At 40.8% G+C, this 13,537-nt stretch overlaps 1 pseudogene; it reads left to right on the top strand.

Moving 5' to 3' along the window:
- The first annotated feature begins 11,285 nt into the window (after positions 1–11,285).
- LOC109696665 (3-ketoacyl-CoA thiolase, mitochondrial pseudogene) lies at positions 11,286–12,443 on the top strand (annotated as a pseudogene).
- The last annotated feature ends 1,094 nt before the right edge of the window (positions 12,444–13,537 follow it).

Below are 13,537 nucleotides of genomic sequence, written 5' to 3'. Positions count from 1 at the left end.
GAGGGACATGAGCATTTCACCTTACATTATCTGCTTAATGTAACAAGCACAACAATGGCCCAAGACAGAGCAAGAAAACTGAAAGGGAGGCAAAAAAAAAAAAAAGGCACAAAGCATGAGGAAGATCATTCTGCAGAGAACACAGCTAGCTAGAAGGACAGGAAGTGGTAAAGGGAAAAAGTTTCCTAAAACAAGTGGCAGTCAGGTGTTCCCTTGAAGAATGAACAGGGCCCTGGTAGCCAGAAAGGAGACTTTGGGGAAAAAACTTCAAGGAAGGATGTAGCAAGGGAGGAGGCAAGGCCTGGAGCATAGGCATATAAAAGACAGAGCACATGGGTTGATAGAACGAGGGCTGGCCCTCTCAAACTTGAGCGTGCCTCAGAATCTCCTGGAAGCCTCACTGCCTGTATTGCCTGGCCTCATGCCCCAAGGTTTAAGGCCTGTGGTGCAGGTCTGGAGGAAGATTCAGGAGTGGCAGCTGATGCTGCTCCTGGACCACCCTTTGAGATCCACTGGATGTCAAGATGCTTAGAGGAAACCTGGTAAACCAGGTCTGGAAGCTGAAAGTCACAGTCAAGGTGTGGGTAGAGAAGTTCACTCCTGAGGCCTCTCTCCTTGTCTTGGTTCTCCTGAGATCTTCTTCCTATGTCTTTCCCTCTGCACATCTCTGTGTCCAAATTTTCTCACCTTGTAAGGACTCAGTCATATTAGATTAGGTTCCACCCTCATAGCATTTAAGTTAAAATGCTAATTTAATGACTTCTTTTCCCTTTTTTTTTTGCAGTACTGTGGTTAGAACTCATGCCTACACCTTGAGCCACTCCACCAGCCCTTTTTTGTGATGGTTTTTTTTTTTTTTTTTTTTTTTTAGATAGGGTCTCACGAACTATTTGCCCAAACTGACTTCCAATCAAGATTCTCCTAACCTCTACCTCCTGAGTAGCCAGGATTATAGGCATGAGCCACTGGTGCCCAGCTCTGAATTATTTTTTGTAGGAACCTGTCTCCAAATACAGTCACATCGTTAGTTATTAAGAGTTAAGTCTTCAATGTACAAATATGGAGGAGACACGGTTCTGTCGGTAACAGTCTCTTGTAAAATAGAACATGAGCGAGAGTTGACTTTATGAACTAATCTGCACTAATGGCCTGGAGCAGTTAGGATAGTCTCATTTCCCTGTACTCATCCTGACCATGGCAGGGGCATATTCCAAAATCAAGTCATCCCACTGGTCCCTTTTGTAGCCAGTGCACTGGGCAGGACACAGTACACAGGGCCTGGGCATGAATGGCCTGCCCACCAGCCTCCTGGCCTCTCCTGGACCTTTGAAACTCTGTGGGCCTGGCTTTGCTCATGACCTACTCTACCAAATTTCTGGGCTATTGGCTATCAACTGAGAAAAGTGATTTGAAAATGCATCCCAGCCTGCAACTGGACTATGCTGTCACCAAAGCCACTGTGCACACTGTGTGTGGTGAAGTGGTTCGGCGAGGGAAATACAGAGCCTGGAGGCCTGTGCACAGGCTGGCCTCACTGGCTCCTGGACATGATTTAAAGTAAGGACAGTTGTAGGCCAGAGAGAGAAAGGAAACAAAAAGCAATACCATCAGAAGTGAGGAGCAGCACTACTCTGAATAATCCTGAGGTACCCTGATTGTGCACCTCGTTAAACCTGCATTGTCAGGCCTATCACCTCCTCAGGCAGCTGGTAAGCATGGCAGCTGGCAAGCATGGCAGCTGGCAGAGGCTCTGCAGAACCCACGTAAACAGTCATCTTCAAGTCTTCTGTGGAAAAACACACTTAAGCATGCAGTTACATTCATGTTCTCTTATCTATTTATTTTCCCTTTCTATTTATTTATTTGTTGGTGCTGGGGTTTAAACTCAGGTCTTCACACTTACTAGACAGGCATACTACCACTTGCACCTCAGTCCTCAGTTACATTCATGAGACCATACATGCACACAGGTAATAATTCTATCAGGAGCCAGGCTCATGCCTGTAATCCTAGATGCTTGGGAAACTGAGATTGGTTAAGATCGTGGTTTGAGGCCAACCCAGGCAAAAATTTGTGACTCCCTGTCTCAACCAATAGCTGAGTGCAGTGGAGCACTTCTGTCATCCCAGCTACAGCAAGTGGGAAGTCTAAAATAGGAGGATAGTGGTTCAGGTCAGCCTGGGCAAAAAAAAGCAAAACCCTATCTCAAAAATAACTAGAGCAAAAAGCCACAGAGTGCCTGCTTAGCAAGTCTGAAGCCCTTGAGTTCAAGTCCCAACACCACCAAAAAGGAATTCTATCAGGAGCAGCCATCTTCCACAATGTCGTTGCTCTAAGGGATATGTAAGTATCTAAAGGGTTCTTTGTTTTGTTTTGTTGTTGGAACTGGGGTTTGAACTCAGCCTCACACTTGCTAGGCAGATGCTCTACCACTCAAGCCACGCCTCTAGCCCTTTCATTTGTTTTAGTTGTTTTTCTGGTATTGTCTCTGAGCCCCAACACTCCTACCTACGCCCTCTGCACAGCTGAGATTATAGATGTGTGCCACTTCTGCCCAGCTTGTTTGTCTTGCTAACTTTTTGCCCAGGCTGGCCTTGAACCACCATCCTCCCGATCTCTACCTCCCAAATGCTAAGATTACAGGCATGAGTAGCCATGCCTGGTCCCTCCCCCAAGGTTTAACATAAAATTATTTGAGGAGACAGGACTCTTTCTTGTTATTTCTTGCCACAATTCAAAGAGATTTTTTTTTTGTTTTTATTTTTATTTCTATTTCTGTCTTTGTGGGGCTGGGGATGGAACCCAGAGCTTTGCACATGCTAGGTAAGCATTCTACCACTAAGCCACACCCCCAGCCCAAAACTTTTATAGTCATTGATGTCATTTAAAACCATTTCCTTCCCTAAAGAAACCAGAAACCAAAAATATTATCCTCAACTATGGAAAATATGTAACAGTAAAACACCAGAATTTCATCCATCCACTTATTCAGTCAACTGTAGTGACTGAGCATGTGCTGTGGGCGACACTGTGTTGGATGCTGGAACTAGTTGGAATGTATTTCATGCTAAAAATACCTAGGCACAAACCCCCCCCCCACCTACACACACACACACCACTATTGATCCCATAATGATTGATGTACGTTATCATTTGGCTGTCTGAACATGAAAGAGCTGAAAATATTCATACCATATTCCAAATAGCTACTTTGTGTGTAAAGTAAAAAAAAAAAAAAGTCTGAAAAACTTAAAAATTGGCTGAAGCCAGGAGGATCACAAAATCAAGACAAGCCTGGGCTATTAATGAGACTCTATCTCAAAATAAAAATTTAGGGCTGACTGAGTGGCTCAGGTGGTACAGTGCCTCCCTAGCAAGCACAAGGCCCTGAGTTCAAATCCCAGCACCATCAAAAAATAAAAATGTAAAACAGGGCTGGGATACAGCTCAGTGGTATAGCACTTACCTAGCATGCATAAAGCCCAGAGTTCCTTCCCCAGCACTGAAAAAAAGGGGGAGAGTAGAGGAACCCTAAAAATTCAATAAAACTCTCAAATCCAAACACTGAATCAGGAAAAATATTTTCAACTTCTTAATAAGTAATGTAACCCAGGATCCCTTTCAGGACTAAATTAATGTATAGATGAACTTTTGGAACAAGTACACTGAATTAAAACACAGGGCCACCTTTCTAAAACACAGCATATGCACAAGGCTAAGGAAGAAGTATTAACAACACACAGAATTTGGGAATGATGCTCTCTCCCTAAATATACATCCCAAACTAACACTCAGCCATGTGCATAAGATTTAAAATCTGACTGCAAAGTCCCACAAAGATCCCCCCATGCGATTACACTATGGGATACGAAACAAGGCTTGGACTTCTTCTCTTAAAGGGAAAATAATTTTACTGTACTATCTCTTACCAGGTGTAGAAGTCTAGCTTCTGGTGTTTTCTGGTATGGTGTTAACTTGGTGATGAACAGTGGGATGGCACAGTGAGGGAGACCTGGGGATCCCCAGAGAAGTTGCTGTTTGCCTGCACTGCAGCCCCCTAAGAGAGCCCTTGAGAGGGCGAGGTTCTGAGCGGTGCCCAGAATATGTGCTCCATTCCCGTCCCCTGTCTTGTGGAACTAAGTTGAATCAAATTAGTGGCACAAAATCCCCAAGTCTCAGAGAAGCAAAGAGGATGAGTGCTGAGGAGGGCAGCACCCGAGCTCTGAATTAGACCTGTCGTTTCTAGAAAATGTCTTACATCTACTAGTCAGCTGGTTTTGTTTAGATTCCCAACCAAGGACATCTTGCTTATTTGCATAGTTTGGACGATATCTTTTCCTTTCTTTCTGTGGGTTAGCCTCATGCCATTTACTTAATTTTGTAAAAATCTAATTATGAATTGAGAGCTTTAAAAACATTTTTGCTATGATTGGATTCAGTTCAACCTCTACAAATCCTAAATAAGCAAAAAAAATATGTAAAACTGATTAAATAACTTTTAGGTTCAAATGTTCTCATTGCATTACTATTCAAAAATATTGAAACTAACTAGGGATGTAGTGCTAGAGCACTTGCCCGGCACACACAAGGCCCAACAAAAACAACAAGACACACATAACTCTGTACGTGGTTATTCAGTCACTGAAAATGTATTATGTGTTCAATATCTGCTATGCTTCCAGAATTACATAATGCACTGAAAATACTTATGGATCTATTTTAGTCAGTTATAAAGGCAAAGTGAAGGGCTGATGGAGTGGCTCAAGCAGTAAGAGCACCTGCCTAGCAAGTGTGAGACCCTGAGTTCAAACCCCAGTGCCATAAAAAAAATTAAAGGCAAGGTTAATTGAACCATGTAGAACATATGAACTGATATATACATAAGATAATTAAAGAGAGAAAATGCCCATGATTGACTGTTAAGTAGAAATAATCAAATATACAATTATTTACAAGTATTGATTATAGCCATTTTCAAAAGAATGTCTGAAGTTATGCAAAATAGTAAAAGTGAAAAAGAAAAAAAGAAATATAAAATGTTTCAAGAGAACTTACTGAAACCATAACAAAGGTTGAATTTTTTTTCCTATTTTCACTATGTTTCAATTTTCATTACTACATATTAACCTTAATAATGAAAAAAGAAATGCCCACATAGCAAAGGGGTAAATCTTTTTTGCATATTAAACAAAATCTATGGATTAAAAAGTAAATAAATTGCTAAAAAGAATCCACAATAACAGGGGTATGCAAAAGAATCACCAGAGCCAAGTGAATGAGCTCCCCAGGGCCAAAGCTGAACAATACAAGTAACAAAATTAATAAAGTAGTTTTGGATTACAGCACAGTGGAAAATAAATATCCCCAAGTCCACCCTGGTATCACTAAGTAATTCACTAAATAGAGAAGAGAAAATTTTCTCATGCAGAATAATTCCAAATAATTTACATAAGTACGCCAGTAGGTGGCGAAGTGTAACCTCCCACTCTATATGTTCACTGTGCACCTTCTTCCAAGAACACAGAAGGTCACGTAATTTTGCAGTGAGAAACCCGAACTTCCTCAACCCGATGTTCAGAGTCAACATCATCATATGGACCCTTGATACCACTGATGACTTGGCACTTGACCTCTCCATGGTCTGCATCCTCTGCACCCATAGCCTCATGCTAAAAAGGAGGAAGACATCGAATTCCAAGAGAAGGGCATGCTGCAACAGACCCGAACCAGAACTCTCAGAACCTTCAAGGTCACTTAAAACAAAGAAAGTCTGAAGAACTAATGGCCACAGGCAAGAGGAACCTAGGGAGACAGGAGGACTGAATAGAATGTAGTGTTCTGGATGGGATCCCAAACCGCAAAAGGGTATTAGGTACAAACTAAGAAAATCTAAATGAAGTGTGGATTTTGCTAATAATGCATCACTCTCCATTCGTTTGTTGTGTCAAACGTCCCATATAAGTGTAAGATTTTAATAGGAGAAATTGTGTAGTGGAGAACATGATAACTCTCTGTACTTGTCCTCAAACCTTTCTGTAATTTTAGAACTATTCTACAGAATCAAGTTTATTAAGCACAGGAAGTCGGCAAGTTCCATGAAGCCATACTCACCATCCCCTCATCTGCCTTTACTCCATACTCACTTAAGGATTTATTTTATTTTAAAAGCCTGTGTTTGTTTTAATTGTAGATGCTTATTATAAAGCTGAAAAGCAAGGCATAAAAGGCAAAGGTAATTATTTCCCCCCACCTTTGGAAAACACAATAAACCAACTCCTGAAATAGCCTTTAAAGACAAGGTACTCAATTCTTGTCAATTCCCTCGAATAACATCGCCATCTAGTGTCCAGTCACATAAATGAACCACTGGTGGTTCTGAGTGCATCTCTTTCCACCGCCATACACACCTTAACTCCTAGTTCAAAACTACAATTCACGATGTATATATGAGTGTATGCAAATTTCACAAAGAATTCCATTAATTTGTACAATGAGTACATGTCATAAAAAAACCTGAAAAGAGCAATTAAGTGAAAGCATGTCCTCCCAATCCAGAAAGTGCTCATAAGTGCCAATCACTCTTAAGTAATCAAATTTCAATAACTTGGTTCCATGTACAAATTCATCCTAGAATCTTTCTGTTTACAAAATTCCTCTTTCTATTTTCAAAAATTCAGTCTGAAAATAATGTGCACAAAGCATACTTCATCAGAAATATAATCTCACAAAAAGTTTAATAATACAGTTAACTTTTTTAAGTGAAAAAAAATTAATTTAAGCCTTATAAAATAGCTGATCTCAATACCAAGTGTCAGCTGAAGAAACTGGAAACCTATGACAAGTTAACATTGTTATTTAATTTTAATTTAACACTTACATAAAGTTCCCTTGACGAATAAGTCCATGTTTGCTTTAATATCAGAATGTTATTCATAAAGTTAAAACTGTATTAAGAATAAACAGTAAAAAAGAAAAACTGGATTCAAGGTCTAAAATGTCTCAAGTGAAAAAATAAAAAAATCGAATAATACACACTGTTTTTTTGAACCTGAATGGTTTTTCAAAATGTGTCATAAAAAGAACCACAGCTGAAATAACTGGTATCCTTTGGTTGCAAATAATCAACAGAGCAGTTTGCCTACAAAATAAATGTTCTAAATGTACTTTCCTACCTAATTTCCTACAGAGTGGGGGAAACCCCACTCATTATTAATTTCAGTGCCATGTCTTGCCCTCTTTTGACTACAAAGACTGATAGGGCCTTGAGCAATTATTCTCTTCACATCTTGGACTAAGAGATGTGTCCTCGTTCTAAGAAGTCATCCTTTAGGGAAGATGGGCTTTGTTGTTGTTTTATTTTCAATATTTCACTAAGATTTGGTGGTAGAGAACTTAGAGGCACTGATGCAATGAATTCACATTAGAATTTTTTCTAGCTTTTGGAGGTTTAGATTTTCAATATAAAAACTTCTTTTAGGTTTGGGGGCATAAAAGTTTTCTGAAATCAAGCAACTTATTGCCCAACTTAAATGATGATACATGATGCATGACCTGTCTACTGCTAATTTGTTCCATTAGTTGACATCTCTGCCCTGGAAATATTAAAATTATCCAGTCGTTAAAAACAAAGAGTGACAGCAAGAAAACAAAATGTTCTGAGATGCAAATCATATAGCAGAGAGTTGTTGAATATTTTTTCCTAAAAGGGCTAGCTTCAAAAGAACTATGGTATTACCACAGTCCCAGAAGTTAGACATAAGTGATTCCACAGTCAAGCATGGTGATTACTAGGAAACCTCCCTCTTTGACTGCACCCATGCTCCCAACCTCCTTCTTACCTAGAAGCTTTTACCTGGTGCCCATTTGGGGCTGCTCCTGACACACACAGATCCACCCTAAAATCAGGGCCACAAAGTGGATGGCAAAAGGATACCTGGAGACGGGCGCCTTTCACTGTCCATCATTCAGGTCAGTGAGATGTGTTCTGGGGGTCTTCTCTTGTCAATAACGACACTTACCAGATAACACAAAGTTGGTTTTCCCTGCTATGGAAAGGAAAAAAGACACAAGCCAAAAGTGAAGATGTGTAGAAAAGTGATACCTGAATGAGAAAAACACAAGTTGGAGACAGGTGGTTGTTCGAACTGACCAGCCATTGTTCTGCTGTGTGGCATGGGACAACTGTAGCAATTGACAAATCCTTTTTTGGGGGACAGGGGAGACTTTAAACAGTGCAAACCATGGGGAGACTGCTGCAAAGCCTACACATAGGTGACCTGTATTTTAGAAAATCTTTACACAAAATAAATGCAATAGACTTTATTGGAGCAAAGAATAACTCATGAACCAAGCAACACTCAGAACCAAAAGAGGTTCAGAAAGTTCTGCTTGGAAACAAGGGTAGTGAGTATTTATGGACAGAAAATGCAAGTGAAAGAACAGAGATAGCTTACTGGTTATGCGTGGGGTCTTGTCTTGTTTGGACACTGTCCTGTCAGTTGGCAGCCTGTGATTGACTGAAGTGGCTCCTTGAGATTGGCTAAGATCCACCTATCACTTACTAAACATTTATTCCTAAATTAGGTTTTAGTTCCTTTACTACTAAATTAGGTCGCAGTTTCCTATGTCAAAATTTAAGAGGAGGGAGCCTCAGGCACCTACATCAAGAACAGTCGGGTAGAAGAACCCATCTAGTAAAACTTCCCAAAGATTCCCCAGGGACAAGAGTCTAGTGTTTTCCTGCTGCCAACTTATACTGGGACATGAATATTTTAGAATATTTTGGAAACATTTTCCTTTTCACAACATGGACTCATGGGAACAACTGTCTTAATTTTTGTTGAGCTATCCTGATGCTCTCCTTCCTGCATGAAGCAGAAGGTACAAGTTACAGGAACTATCCAACAGATCCCAAAACTGGCTTAAATGTCATTGAAAACAATGACATTTAAGGCCCAGAAGGAGAATGGAGCTTAGGTTTCATGAGACCAAAGATGAACAGACTCTTGTTCTATGACTATGAATATTTTGCTTTTTCCTTCTCAGATTCCAGGACATGACAAAGCAAAGATTAGAGCCACTTGTGTGTTATCAGTCAATACAAGTGTGAGTCATGGTGCATTTCATCTTGAACCTGTGTTAGAGATGCTCTGCACTCTGCTCTTCACAGATTTAAGGGTTTCCAACTTTCTTAAAGACTTCTTAGTGTCAAGGATGCTGGCACCTGGAAAGAGGATAGAAACAGGCTCACTTATTATGTAACATAAGCTGTATTGATGAGTAGTTAAGTATTATTAATTTTACATCATAGTTTGGGTTGTGGGATATCAGAAAGAGTCATCATCATTCTAGGACTCTTCTCCTTTTCTGGGGAGGAGATTGGTGTATTTCTGGCAGGATAGTTTGTTATGTTGGGAAGAAGCATAACTTTGGTATTGTCTTTTTTTTTCTTCAATACTGGGTTTTGAACTCAGGGCCTCACAGTTGCTAGCCAGGCACTCTACCACTTGAGCCATCCACCAGCCCTTCTTTGTGTTGGGTTTTTTCGAGATAGGGTCTCATGTACTATTTGCCCAGGGTTGGCTTCGAACTACTCAGGAGGCTGCCTCCTGAGTAGCTAGGATTACAGGCGTGAGCCACCAATGCCCAGGGGTATGCAAATGGGCAGCAAATTGATAAGGGGTGAACTTATAATAGTTCATTTTAGTTGCCAACTTGACTAGGTTAAGAAAGATCCAGAAACTTGGTAAAAAAAAAAATTCTGACTATTTCTGTGAAGGTGTTTCTGGAAGACATTTATATTTACATCAGTAGAATGAGTAAAGGAGATCTATCCTTACCAATGTAGGTGGGCAAAATCCAATCCGCTGAGGGCCTAAATAGAAGAAAAAGGCAGAATAAAATTGATTTTCTTTCTTCTTGGGCTGGAACATCTATCTTCAGATATCAGAGCTCCTACTTCTTGGAATTTCAGACTCCAGGACTTATACCACCCCTCCCTCATTCCTCCCACCCAGCCCAACTTTTGGTCAGAGAGGATGGGACTTCTTTGCCTCCTTAACTGTGTGAGCCAGGATAAGTATATGTGTGTGTGTGTGTGTGTGTGTGTGTGTGTGTGTGTGTGTGTCCTATTGGTTCTGTTTCTCTGGAGAACACTGACTAATATAACATCTAAAAGGCATATTTTGCCAGGTGTTAGGTAGGGCTCCAGCCAAGTGAAATACAACGTCCCCCTGTCCCATGAGGCAGCAAAGCACCAGCAGGCCATGATGTGGGAACTCTTTCCACTCTTCACCTGTACTGTAGACCCCAGGCCAGCTGCTGATAATCTCCTCTCCTCTTTGGTGAAGACCCCAGGGACACCTATGGATGCTTTCTTCTCAATGATGCCACTACTGGGTCCTCCAGGCTTTTTGCTACAAAACAGGATTCTCCTCAGTTCTAACTTTCTTATTCTCTCCTTGTTCTGTGTTAAGATTTCTTATCATAAAGAAGTAAACATTATAAAGTAAAAAGTCACAAAGTTCTGACTTTGTAACTCCTGGCCTGTAATGCACAAATTCTGTGTCAGCAAGTAGAAACCCCAGTAGATTTCTGCCTTCCCGCTGTGGACTCTCATACAAGTGAGCTTCCAACACACATACCTCCTTGCACCACCAGTATCAGAAGGGACAGTAGATTTAGTACAATTTTCTTTGAGCAATGCTCTGTCATAAAGACATTTATGAAAGGACATATAATTGTGCTCTTTCATAAACTGAATTATAATTTGACTCAAAAATAAATAAAATTAAAGATAATAAAAGTATTTTCTAGTTAGCCAGGTACTGGTGGCTCACACCTGTAATCCTAGCTACTTGGGAGACTAGGATCAGGAGGATCACATTTCGAGGTCAATCTGGACAATAGTTCCCAAGACCCCATCTCCAAAATAACCGGAGCCAAGTGGACTGGAGAAGTGGCTCAAGTGGTAGAGTGCCTGCTTTGCAAGCTCAAAGCCCTGAGTTCAAAAGCCATTCCCACAAAAAATAAATAAAAGTATTTCCTAGTTGACTGAATGAAGTCATATTTCAATTTTAATGCAATTCTTCATCAATTTGGTGGTTTACATAATAACTTGAGAAATCATTTACTGACTTTGCAAATTTTTATATGTAACTGAAATTATAAAGATACCCCTTCAGAATTAGTGGGCTGGGTGTTGCAGAGAGGAGAGCCCTGTGTTAACGGGCCCAGCTGCAGCCATGGCTCTGCTCTGAGGTAAGTCTGTGGATGCTGCGAAGTGATATCCCGTGGTGCTTACTGGTATTCCGAAAGACTTCACTGCTACTGACTTGACCGAACTGGCAGCGATGGCTGCAGAGTCTGAGTCCCACCTGAAACTACTGACAGTGTCGTGGGTAGTGTCGTACAGAGCTCTTCAGGTGCTGCCTACTTGGCAGGGCATGTTAATTTGTGAGTGGGAATCCCAAAAGAGACCACAGTTTTCACTCTCACAGGCTCCATGTCTCTGCTCTTTGATCCATTGAGAGCGCTGTCAGGAAATTTGGGTTAAAGATGCAGAAGCCATCTTGTGTGGACGAAATGAAAGCCTGAGCCAGGCTCCTTTCTGTGTGAGACACATGCATTTTGGAACCAAGTCTGGATTAGTTCTCAAGCTGGGAGATACTTTGTGAACAGGATTAACAGATCAGGATATTCAGTTCCCATGGGAGTCACTGCAGAGAATCGTGCTGTACAACACAAAATAAGCACATGGGACAGATATGTCCTATAGTCACAGCAGAGATGCAAAGCTGCTAGTGATCTAGCTACTTACATCACCAAATGGAACCAACTGAGGTGAATGCAAGGAAAGGAAAAGAGACAATGGAAGTGAATGAGTATCCTTGGGCCCAGACAACCCTAGAACATTTATTTATAGAACCTTCTTCTGGGTTCAGGAAGGAAAGCACCGTCACTACAGGGAATGCATTGAGGATAGCTGATGGAGCTGCAGCTATCATCACGGCCAGTGAAGATGCTGCTTAAGAGCATAACTTCACACACACACACGAAATATAACTTCACACCACTGGAAAGAGTTGCGATCTACTTTGTGTTTAGATGTGATTCCTCTATCATGGGTATTGCGCCTGTCCCTGCCATCAATGGGGCACTTAAGAAAGCTGGACTGAGTGGTAAGGGCATGGATTTAAGAGGTGAATGAAGCATTGCTCCTCAGTACTTGGCTGTTTGGAAGAGCTTGGATTTTGACCTAAGTAAAACCAATGTGAACGAAGGAGCCATTGCTTTCAGTCACCCACTGGGAGGGTCTGGAACAAGAATTACTGCATACCTGGTTCACGAGTTGAGCCATCAAAGTGGAAAAAAATGCTATTGGACCAGCTTCCATTGGAGGTGGCCAGGGCACTTCAGTTATCATTCAGAGCAGTCTGAAATAAGTGACTGTCAGAGCAGCTGCCACACTGCCACACTTTGCCAATGAATTAGATATTGAGTTTGATCAAGCCTTGAGGAGGCAAAAAGCATTACCACGAATAGGAAGTCATGTCAGAAGTAGGCTTTCTCAAATTTGCCCCAGTCTAATATGATGTGTTCCTAAATTAAAACATGAATATAGAAGGCCTTAAAAGAAATGGTATCCTTGCCAAATAACTACTTATGCCTTACATAATATGATTAAAAGGAAATTGAATAAAGGTTGCCTTAACTTAAAAAAAGAACTGGGTAGATTTAAAACATTTCAATGACTTTTGGTGCCATGGGTAAGAGATTCAAAGTCACAGAGATTTATAATTGGATGAGGTCTAGAGAGTGTCTCACTGCAAGTGGGAACACATTCCTTCCTACTGCTCAGGCAGAGTAATGACCAAAAGAATTATTTTATTAATTTTTTAAGGAAAAAAGTTCCCCTTAGGAATCTCTTCAAAGTTGAAATTAAATTGTGTAGACAGTTTAATTTGATCTAATAAGTTTTTATATCAATCCTGAATCCCTGGGATTAATAAAAAACATATAAAGCTACGTTGAGCTGTAAGTGAATTCTGGGACCTGAGAAACAACTAAAGAGACATTCTTAGAGAAACAGGGTGAGCAGAGAGGCCAATGAGTGTCCTGAGAGCTGTTCTAATACCACTACTCCCCACAAAGGGCCAGGGAGTACCAGGGTCGGACTTGTGTTCTCCAGTTCCAGCAAAAAAGCAAATGGGATTGAATTTCACCCTGTTAAGGACACCGGGAAATGGTATCTGGGGATTTGGGAATGATTCCCCTGGGTTCTCAGGAAGATCTGATGAGGAGTGAAAGGAAGATTAACTCCATTCTTGATTTCCTTATAACAATGTATTGTTGTCAACCTTGGAGCTTCAAGGAAAGCAAGAAAGACAAAAAAAATTAGCAAAGCAATTGGCCCTACTCCATGGAATTTCTTCTCTTAGGTAAATGTCCAGGACATCAGATCACAGATGACTAGCAAAGGAGATGCAGTAAGGAAATAATTGATGTAGCCAGTTTAGTTTTTTCCCTTGGCTCTTCT

This window comes from Castor canadensis, chromosome 3, assembly GCF_047511655.1.
Source record: "Castor canadensis chromosome 3, mCasCan1.hap1v2, whole genome shotgun sequence".
NCBI lineage: Eukaryota > Metazoa > Chordata > Mammalia > Rodentia > Castoridae > Castor > Castor canadensis.
This window is presented reverse-complemented; position numbering and strand designations above follow the sequence as displayed.